At 39.0% G+C, this 11,890-nt stretch overlaps 1 long non-coding RNA gene across 1 annotated transcript; it reads right to left on the bottom strand.

Annotated features, from left to right (window-relative positions):
* Positions 1-3,955, bottom strand: LOC127657296 (uncharacterized). Its single transcript, XR_007972264.1, has 3 exons — positions 3,812-3,955; positions 469-655; positions 1-211 (listed from the first exon to the last, which is right to left on the bottom strand). It is a non-coding gene; the product is annotated as an uncharacterized LOC127657296 (long non-coding RNA).
* Between the last annotated feature and the right edge of the window lie 7,935 nt (positions 3,956-11,890).

The raw sequence follows: 11,890 nt of genomic DNA, 5'->3' as shown, positions 1-11,890 counted from the left end.
ACCTCGAGATGGTTTTATTTTTTTATTATTGCTTGGCCCTAATCCTCTTCCGTATATTTGCGCCCTTTTCTGATTTCTGGATGAAATTATTTGAAAATTTCCAGAAATGGAATGCATTTTTATCCCTCACCATGGTGGCAAATCTCAGACAGGTTGTAGCCTTAAGCTTTCAGCGGCAATGTGGATTTATGTAATTGGCAGACGTAGTGCGCTGCAAATTCAAACAAGAGAACCAATTAAAAGCATCAAAATAGCATATCTTTACTAAACAGCCTTTAAATGACAGGAGGCATAGTGAACATCAAAAACAAAGCAACAAATTAATATTATTCAACATATTCTAGCATTTTAACATTTTCATAAGTTACTGAAATTTAATTACACATTTTTTCTCATTAACTGTAACAGATTACAGTTACATTTATTTTGTAATTAAATTACGTAACACTGTTACATGTAACTACTTACTTCCCAACACTGGACATATGTCAGCACACATTGTATTGCTCCCTCCACGCTGGCCTGGCACATCAACAGTGGCTCGGTGACCAATAATATTACAGCCACATCTCCTGACTTTGGTAAAGTTGAATCCTACCTCATCAACATACACAAAAATGTGTGGGGATTCATCAGCCTCCAGCTCCATCACTCTCTATAAAAGATAGTAAAGCAATTGAACAATTTAGGAAATCATTTACAGTAGATATAGTGAATCATACAGTTACACATATCTTACATTGTGTAACATATTCTGCATGTACAGGTTGTACTTGTCAATACTGAAAGATTACAACACTGTGCAGTGTACAATGACGAATTCTTACCTGTAAATACATTGCTCTAAATTGTGAGGAAATTGAATTGTTCCCCATCTAGCCCAAGTCTATCCATCTGACAACTATTACAACAATATCACATAACTATTATGTATCTAATATATGTGTGACAGGTTACTGTGATTGTTGGTTGTTCTATTTTTTATTTTGTTTTACAATGTGAACATTGTGTCTTTGTGGGGGATGAAAATTCCTGTGTTTGTTTTGAGAGACCCGCTTAGACCCTCAACAACATTACTTAGCCAATAGCGTGTGTTGGGGGCAAGGCTATCTAAACTGTTGATGAGGGGCATTTTCAGAAAGCTGTTTTGAAAACATTGCTTATTTTTGTAATTCCATTTGGTCATGCTATTGATGCAGAAATTGCATACTTCAGGTTTAAGTCCAACAAGCGCAAATATAACCATAAACCCATGTTGAACAAGCTTGGGATTTTAAGTGTAGCTGTCAATAAATATAGTGTTTTCCTGATTCAGATAATTTACTGTTTGGAACAATATATTCTTCATTCAGCAGACTTCCATTTCCACTTAAGGTCATGTATCAGCCCTACCAGAATAACCCTTAGATGGTCTAACTTAAAAAACAAAGTGGGTGATCACCACTTAAACCTGTTATATCCCATGGGTGAAACTGCCTGTACAGTGTTTCCCCACCAAGATCAAAACATAACTGATATCCACAGTGAATGCTCATGTCTTGTGACAGTATACAAAAAAAACGTCAAGATTTCTGTTGCTGTGCACAGCATATAGACGATGACCCTTTACCTATCTCTATTAGTGCCATATTTCTTGTAATAATATGCAACCCATTGTTATTTTTAACAGTCTCTGACCTTTCTGCAGTAGGGTGGAATTGGACTAAGAGCTAAAACTCTGAATACCCTGACACCACACTGATCTCTATACACTATTAGCTTGAAGCATGAGGAGCAGTCATTGAATTAAATTAATGTTCTTGGATAGATAAAGATAGATCATCAAGTTTGCTGAGCTGTCACCAGTAGCTACAGTCAGGTCCATAAATATTGGGACATCGACACAATTCTAAACTTTTTGGCTCTATACACCACCACAATGGATTTGAAATGAAACGGACAAGATGTGCTTTAACTGCAGACTTTCAGCTTTAATTTGAGGGTCCCTTAAAAAGTGGGAGGCACATATACAAACTGTTGTAATTGCTACACCGTTCACCTGATTTGATGTAAATATCCTCAAATTAAAGCTGAAAGTCTGCAGTTAAAGCACATATTGTTCGTTTCATTTCAAATCCATTGTGGTGGTGTATAGAGCCAAAAAGATTAGAATTGTGTCGATGTCCCAATATTTATGGACCTGACTGTAGTTTTACACAGGCAAACACCTCTCAAATTTTCTTTAGAAAATAAAAAATCTAGCTGTTTACAATCCCATTTTCAGCACAAAACATGCACTTCATCTTAAATGACACATTGTAAACAGCAACAGGAATTGTCTTGTCAGCTTTTTGGATGAAGCCAATAGTAAATGTCAGTCTCTTATATTTGCCAGATTTGAAAGTCGCAACACATTTTCTATATGAAACATGTTCACATTTGACTTCACCTGATCCTGATAGGTCTCCTGAGCCTTGCAAATACCTCCCTTACTTTACATCTACATCAGGATGAGGATGGCCAAGTAAAAACAGTGTTTTGCACACGAAGGAAGTGTTGCACAGGACATGCTTTTGTTGAAAATTAGAGGAGAGCAGCTTGTTTTTTTGTCTTCTCCCATGGGGTCTCGGATGCGGATGTCACTCTTCACCCAGTGCTCTGAAAGTGTGCTAGACGATGTTTGTTTTTGAGGAGCAGGACCTATCACCTGAAGGCTATTTATCCCAGATAGTGATAGAGGTCAGACAGACTTCACTCCCTTTCAACATGAATCTGTTGATAGAATCACAATAGGGTCCATACTATTTTAGTTCATGTGGAAAAATCTTATAGCTTTGGAAAATGTTAATGATTGACACCAGTGGGATGAAGTTAAACAGCTAATATTGGTATTATATTCATTCATTTTCTATTATAGCATAATTGAATGTACAGCTGCTTTGAAACAAAGCCTGTTGTGAAAAGCGCTATACAAATAAATTTGACTTGACTTGTGTTTAGTGATTCATATTGAAATATAGACCTAACATTTTCAGTAATTTGGATGATAAATATCACTTTTGTGTTCTCAAGACAGCCTTGAATTAACTATTTGGTGCATGAAATTATAAATCATAAAGCAAAAAAGTGGTTCTTTGTATACTTAAAAAAAGAATCAAATAATTTCCCATCTTTGTTATTGTTTTGTTTTTAATGATGCATTTTGTGAGAATTACACATCTGTCCACAGCAATATAAGATATTTGATATATCTATGATGCAGTGGGGATTTCTTTAAGACTGCAAGGGAAGCTCAGCTTCCCCTATAATGTCAAAAAAATAATGGTCAAATGTGTACTATTGTGTAAACAATTTATTGACTACAAATGCGTTAGAACACGTTCATCTCGAAGACGAGTTCGTTCAGAATCAGCTACATTACATATAGCAGGTCGGCTGACTCGATTTACTTCTCATACATTCCCGTAGCGTCAGTGCATTTCCCTGTTGAAGCCGAGCGTCCATTGACTTCAATGGGGCTGCTCTGAACAGTTTTTTTCAGTGCTCCGAAAATAGACGGTCATTGGATAAATGCTGCGATTATGTCCCGCCCATGGACGCTCAGCGTCTCTCGATGTGAATGAGGAGTGGGCTGGCCCGGACGCCGGGCTTCCGCGTGATGACTGGAGGATCTGTCGAAAGACTGCATCTCCTTTTGATTGACAGCGAATCTGTACTATAAGAAGTCACTGAAGCTATTCATTGTTGCCAACTTAGCGACTTTTCAGACCCCTTTAGCGACATTTTTTCAAAAAAGCGACTAGCGACAAATCTAGCGACTTTTTGGACAAACCTTAGCAACTTTCCAAATTCCAAATATCGCCAGTACTGCAAGCGTGAGGTCTTACTTCCCCACTGCGTCTGCTCTGTTCAGTGAGCGGCTGATAGCAGCAGCACATTCCGTTGACTCACGCCAGCGGACATAGACATGAATGAGCTGCGCATGTGCACGCTGTGTTAGCAGGAACCAATCAGTGATCACATAGCAGCTGCCTTCTCCTTTGTTTTAATTAAAAACGTTTAATTTGACCGTTTTTCGGCTATATACTTATATAAAAACAGAATGAGCACGGTTTAGGGGAGATAACCGTTATTATAAACTAAAGTAGGCTACAGTACCGACAAATTAGGCAGAATGCAAATACGACGCGATGACGTCATTAATATGCTAATGACGCATGACGTCATCTGGCGACATTTAGCTACTTTTCGAGCAGGCTTTAGCTACTTTCCATTGAAAATAGTTGGCAACACTGAAGCTATTTCGCGCTCAGTCCCATCGCGGATTTCTCAAGTGTAGTCGAAAGACAAACTACTGCAACCTATTTCTTTATATTTGTTTGGCGAACTTGCTAGTCAATTTGCATAATACATTTCACACAATTATACACCACATTCCTTGTTTCAGTTTTACCAAGTTTAATATATTTTGTTTTAGAGCGTTCGTTCGTTCATTCATTCATTCATACAGTAGGCTAGTGTAAGCTGCTCATCCCAAATAAGGAGAGTGGCAACGCTAGTAACATCTATAGTGTTTTCCTCATGATGTGCCAGGGAAGGGAAACACCTGTGTTGCATTAGCAATCAGAGATCAAAGCCATAAAGGTATGATGAATTTGTTGTTTGGGGGGTTTTGTGGCTGCTGCTGAGTTCTTTGCCGAGGCTGCCGTGCCGGGACGTGGGTTGGAGATAGACGCGTGCGAGTAGACTGGGAGGGATATTTCGTTGGGGTTTTCCCCTTAAGTTTGGCGGCCGCCACTGATTTCCTTGAATGCGGGAACCCACGTCCGGTAGCGGGTAAGGAAGCCAGCAGTACACTCTCATTTTAATGTTGTTGATGTGTGTCTTCTTGGTATTGCTATGTTCGCCGGGGAGGCCTTCATTCATGTGTATAAGTTGACTACTGGTCCCCCGGCGCTATTTGTGTGTAAAGTGAGCGCGTGTGTGAGTAAGGGGGTAGGAGAGCAGGTCACCTCCCATATGACTATCATACTGTTTAGCTCTTGACGACGGCTATGTATTTAGCGTGAGTGGTATTGATGGTATGTCCTGATATTTGGTGTGTATTTACTGGTGTGGTCTTTAAGTGATTTATATGACTTTAAGGTTTGCAGTGCAATGAAATTATGCATGTTATAGGTGCTCATATGAATTGATTTAATGCATGTATTTAACAACGTTGGTAACCCTGTGCTGAATATATTGTCTTGTTTGTTTGATGCTTTATTTCTTTCAATTTATTGATTAAATGTTAGCATTAATTACAAATGCATGATTAGAATTGTAACTGTCATTTCATCAACCTGCTGTCCCCCCTGGGTTTTAATATTATGATTGTCCAAAAATAAATTTGTTATATTTATACTTAAGGAATTGTGTATTTGAGTGTTTTCCTTGGTTATTGAGCCCCAGAAAATCATTGGTCCTGGAGGGAACCTGTAAGTCGCCCGTAGTACGGTGTGGGTGGTTACAACAGGCTAGCGTCGTACGGGTGAAACTGCGCACGATGGCAGACGGTGCTAATATTGTCGACCTGATTTTGGCGAAGCCATTTGAAAGTCTTCCTTACGAGGAAAAAATTTGAATTAAACAGCAGGGCAGATCAACACCTAAGATTGATTTAGTGCAAAAAATAGGGTAAATAAGTTTATAATGTAGGCCGAAAATGAGCTTCCCCTCTTTGAAAGACCAGCAGCCGCCACTGCTATGATGCATCAATGTACAACTGTGTCAGATGGGCGCTTTTGGAGTGTCTCGGTTGCGTCGTGTCATAAACATACCGTTTTTAGGTCACTGTGTCAAGTTAAACAAAGTTTGAAACTTAGGAAAACAAGTCTTGAGATCCCTGCCTTCGGGTTTGCGCTCCATCAAGCTGTGTTTGTTCGTAAGAACATGTTCTCAATCTCATCTTGTGTTGTTTGCTCTTGGTAAGTGTGTTTGTTCTTTGTCTGTATAAGCTACGCGTTGCCTATACAGTGAGTTTCGTTTACTGCCCCCTGGAGATAACAGGTGGTACTACAAGCGTGAATTGCTCAGATGGAAGGGATATTCCTTATTTTTTATACATGTTATTTTTATATAATTAATCGCACTGAATTAACGCGTTAAATCAACAGCCCTAAATTCAGTATAATCCAGTGGTACTTAGTGCATCATCATCTTTATCATCACCTTTATCAGCCTTTTATGTTGTTATAAAACACAATGACATATAAAAAGGAAAGTAATATTTTATAAGGTGTAAAAGTGGTGCTTGGATATATCACTTCCTGAATGGTTAAAAGTGAAGTGTGGAATTTCTGTGACTCTAGCATTATTAAAAATCATTTCTAAAAAGGTTAGCTTTTCAAACAGGTTTCCAGAACATTCCACCCATCTGCCATTGGTTAGGCAAATAGATAGTCCCGCCTCAAACTCACGCAATTGGTTGAGCCAATATTGCAATGTCAGGCTGGTTTGTATGCTCAAAACGAACCGAGCAATGTTTTGTTAGCGCCACAAATCCACAACATTAAAAAATTTTGGGAAAAATCAACATGCAAATGGCTTAGTTGTTTCTGCATATTATGCTGGGAGATAAGAAAGTATCCACAAATGACACACAACAGCTTAATAAGAACAGTAATGTAATTTTAAATAGTAATGTACGTCATGCAACAACTGGTTAAAGTAACACTCTGGCACTTAAAGGAATAGTTCACCCCAAAATGTTAATACTCTCATAATTTACTCACACATATGCCCTCCTGGATGTGAATGCCTTTCTTCTTCAACAGAACACATATGAAGATTAGTGTTTCAATGCAAGTGAAAGGGTGCCAAAATTGTGTAGTTCCAAAAATCACTTAAGTCAGCCTAAAAGTAATCCATATGACTCCAGTGGTTAAATCAATGTCTTTACAAGCGACATGATAGGTGTGTGTGTGAGAAACAGATCAATATTTAAGTAAATTTTTACAAAACAAATGTTTCTCCCTGCTCAGTTCAATCTCCACTTTAACTTTCACATTCTTCTTCTGGTGTTTTTGGTGATTCACGTTCTTCACACCCCACTGGGCAGGGAGAATAATTTCTAGCATACCTAGTATATCACTTCTGAAGATATGGATTACTTTTATGCTGCCTTTATGTGCTTTTAGGAGTGTCATTTTGGCACCTATTCCTACCTACAGAGCTGAGATATCCGCATAAAAAACATAGTTTGTGTTCTGCATAAGAAGAAAGTCATATACATCTAGTATGGCATGAGGGTGAATAAATGATGAGAGAATTTTCAATTTTTTTGGGTGAACTAATCCTTTAAGGTATCACTTTGAATTACAACCAAGTATAGCAATCAAATATTAAGGAACTTGTTAAAGCTTGTGCATCAAACACAATTCAAGTGTCAAGCATAACATATGGATATGGTAATTCAGATAATATCAAAAGTGTCAAGTGTTGGCCAAAGATCATTTATCCACTACCTGATTTATAGGTTTTAATTTGCAAGTGGGAGAGTTTTGCTCAAGGACATATATACAATTTTGCAGTCTGGAATATAGGCATGGTTATCCCAGGAAAATGATCCATTATCAATGTGTAGTTGTTAAAGCATAGTGTGTCCATGGACTTTTTTTTTAATGAACATCAAGGTTTATGGTTAAAATTGATTAAATAAATATATAAATAAATAAAAAATACAAAGTTCAAATATTCCAAGTACAGTTTCTCAGACAATATAAATCTGTTTTCATAATAATTATTAACAAATTAGCAAAATGCTGTTTAAACCAGTTTTAGATATTATAGCATGATAGTAAAGTTCCCTGTTGCCCCCTTGATGGACCTGATTCAAGTTGACCATCTACTTACCGTTATTGATTAGCACATCTGTGTTTTCCCTGCATGCATTTATATTTATTGTGTAGTGATTATGGTATTCTGTTACTAATCTGCACTGCAGCCTTCCTCTGTGATCCTATTAGTCCAAAGCATCATTATTTAATATTGTCAACCCATAAATTGGATTAGTGAATGTCAATCCAATATTGACAGCAATTGTAATGTTTGCTAATGAGCCAGGAATACAAATATATTTTGTTTTCGTGATCTTTTCCAGTAAACCTGTGCCTGTGGTGTCACAGTGATGTCAGTGGAATGATCTGTTCTTCACGCAAACCTGTCATTTCATTACAGAATACTTGAAATAGTACACAAATTCACTGGACCACTATTAAAGGGATAGTTTACCCAAAAATGAAAATTCTGCCATCATTTACTCTCTCTCATGTTTTTCCAAACCTGTAAGACTTCCGTGGAACACAAGGAGATATTGAGCAGAATGTTAGCCTCCGTCACCATTCACTTTCTTTAAAAAATATGAATATCCATTCAATAAAAGTAAACAGTGACTAACATTCTGCCTAATATCATCTTTTCTGTTCCACAGAATATATGGACAACATGAGCATGAGTAAATGATGACAGCATTTACATTTTTGGGTGAATTGTTGGCTTTTTTGTCATTTTGGAACTTTACGGACCCAGACCCCATTCATTTTATTGTATGGAAAAGAGTGGCAAGGACATTAATGGCCATGATATAAAGTCAAAATTTGCGAGATACAAACTCACAATTGGGAGATTTGTAATTACAAGAATAAACACAATTTTAAGTTTTAAAGTTGCAGATTCTAGAAATTGTGATATATATACACACTCAATAAGAACTAGGAAAACCTGTCTCTTGGCATCCGTCTGTCTCTGGAGACAATGGAATATGCGTCAAGGAGTCTCTGTGGTTGGTTTGCAGCGCCTGCTGTGACTGTACAGTCCGATTTTGGAGCGGCAGGCTCTATTGCAGTTGCTGCAGATGTAGCATGTGCCTGGGTCTATTTGTCCTATATCTGCTAATGCAACCCTCTTCCGTCTGTGCTTTTTCCGCTCTTCCCACTCATGCTCTCTTTTCTCAGACACCTTGATGCTTGCTTTAACCACTTGCCTCCATCTGCAGCGATCTGCAGCTTCTACTTCCCAAACTGCTGGGTTGACGTTGCCTGCTTTCAAATCACGTTTACAAACGTCTTTGTAGCGAAGAACAGGCCTTCCTATAGGTCTGGAGCCCGTAGCAAGCTCGCTGTAGAGTAGATCCTTGGGTATACGACCATCCTGTATGCGACTGACGTGGCCTAGCCAGCGCAGGCGTTTCTGGGAGAGTAATGCAAACATGCTTGTTATTCCAGCCTGGGCCAGGACGTCCTTGTTTGGGACATGATCTTGCCAGGTGATGCCCAGGATTTTCCTGAGGCAGCGCAGGTGGAATGAGTTGAGTCTGCGTTCTTGCCGGGAGTACAGGGTCCATGCTTCACTACCATAGAGTAGAGTACTGCGCACGCAAGCTCAGCAAGCTTCCTAGTGTGTCAAATGGTCTGTGGATGCGTCAAGTGTGGTGTGCTGTATGCTGCGTGCTTGTCGCATTCAGCTCTCAGCCTCTACCACTGGCTAGCGTATGTGAAAAGGGAGCCAAGTGCGTAAGTCTCCCCTGCCAGTACATAGCCTCTCCACAGAAAAGCCCTATGTAGTGCCTCCGCGTGGCGACACCCGTCAACTGAGCACCTAGTGGGCTCAGGCTGAACTACAGGGGACTCGGAGGTGGTCTGCCCCCAGACATGCGGCATGCCAGGCCCACCGGTGTGTGGATAAGCCCTGATGCCCATGAACAGCCCCCCATCTATGGGTCAAATAGTCACACAGCCATCAGACAATGTACAGGAAAACCTGTACACCTACTTAATCATACGATATCAGCAGCAGTGAAATGTATAAAATCAAGCAGATACTGGTCAGGAGCTTCAGTTAATGTTCACATCAACCATCAGTGAGTTCGACCGTGACATGATTGTTGGAGCCAGACGGGCTGGTTTGAGTATTTCTGTAACTGCTGATCTCTGGGATTTTTACGCACAACAGGTTCTAGAGTTTACACAGAATGGTGCCAAAAACATCCAGTGAGCGACAGTTCTGCAGATGGAAACGCCTTGTTGACAAGACAGTTCAATGGAGAATGGCCAGACTGGTTCGAGCTGACAGAAAGACTACAGTTACTCAGACAACCACTCTGTAAATTGTAGTGAGCAGAATAGCATCTCAGAATGTACGTCGAACCTTGAGGCAGATGGGGTACAACAGCAGAAGACCACGTCTGGCACTTTATTAGGGCTATAGTGTTTCTAATAAAGTGCTCAGTGAGTGTGCGTCAGTATTACCTTTTTAAAGGGGTCATGACATGAGAAACCAAATTTGCCTTGATCTTTTGGTATATAAGAGGTCTTTGTATCATTAAAACGTCCTGCAAGTTTAATATTTTAAGACGTCCTCCCCATTCTAAACGAATCATTTATTTAATCAAGCTCAAAATACAGCTCGTTCTGGATTCATGGTTAGAAGTGACGTACCAGCGTTTGCATATGACCGCCTCCAGCGCAAGACAACTACGCTCATTTCGTATCGCCGTGCGCCTCACAAGTGTTCAGTCGATGGACAGCGAGCTCTGACAGAGACTACTTGTGCACAGGAAAATTACGATGCCACACAGATGTGCTGTTCCTGGCTGTGGTCAAACAAAACCTCTGAATAAGCTGCCGAAAGATCCAGACGTCAGGGAAAAATGGATGCAGTTTATTTTTTGCGGACGTCCCAGTCACGGCAGTGTTAACTTAAGCGTTTGTTCTGTACATTTTAAGGATGACTGTTTTGAGAACAAATCTCAATATGATGCTGGCTTTGCCAGAAAACTGTTGCTCAAAGATAAGTCCGTGCCGACTATTCTGGGAACAACGACGACGCAAACTGTAAGTAATCTATTTTAAACTTTAAACTACTTTTTAAAGCGCAATTTCATTCATTATGAATAATCACAGTGTTTTTACTTAGTTTACTTGCATATTGTTCTGGCTGGGAGCGTCAATAATTGATACATAGGCACTGACGTTAGCCAATTATATCAGTGGCCGTTAACACTGAAGTCTTAAATGGAAAATGCCCCCAAAACAGACTGTTTGAATCAGAGGATGAGAAACAGGGTGGGAAAAGGTCATAAATCACTAGATTTTAAAAGTTTTTCTTAAAAAAAAAATATATTAATACTATAATTGCACCTAAGGGAACATAATAATACAATAAAAAAATCCATGTCATGACCCCTTTAATGTATTTTTCATTCTGTAGCAGGAGGCACCATAGTATTGCATCAAATGTTGCAAGAGAGAATATTCTCATTATTTTGTGACTCACCAATGAACCTGAAATTCGGACAGTTTATGTCTTAATGTGAAATACCTTCCGGATCATTATGAAATAATAGCCTTTTGTTTCATTTGTGCTCTGCATTCAAACTTCAGGTGATATGAATAGGAAGTTCAATACCTGTCTGTTGCATCTGTTGATAAATTATATTTTATTACTTTAAATATTGCCACAGGGAGGAATGTTCTTGGCACATAACCGCTATACTCCTCCTCAGTTGAAACTTAAATGACGATATAAACTGGTCTACCCAGTATATATACATTATACTATATGCAATCCACTGGGTTGACTTGAGCCAGAAAAAAAAACTACTTTAAACTTTCCCCTCAAAAGAACATCATATACTGTATGACAGCACACAAATGCTTATTGGTTTCAGTTTCAACATCAATAAGCCACATCAGAGTTTAATCCATGAGAAAAGAGGAAATTGTATGATGTGGTGAAACTTGCCCTTTTAAAAAAATAAATTCTTGTAAATGTGACAGTAACCAGGCACCTTTATGTTAAAGCAATGACAGAAAGCTCCATGAGGTAGTAGCACAGAGAGTTAATTACAAAATGTTATGTCAAGCATATAATA

Source organism: Xyrauchen texanus, chromosome 16 (assembly GCF_025860055.1).
Source record: "Xyrauchen texanus isolate HMW12.3.18 chromosome 16, RBS_HiC_50CHRs, whole genome shotgun sequence".
Taxonomy (NCBI): domain Eukaryota; kingdom Metazoa; phylum Chordata; class Actinopteri; order Cypriniformes; family Catostomidae; genus Xyrauchen; species Xyrauchen texanus.
The sequence above is the reverse complement of the archived record's forward strand: the minus strand, read 5'-3'. Positions and strand labels throughout refer to the sequence as shown.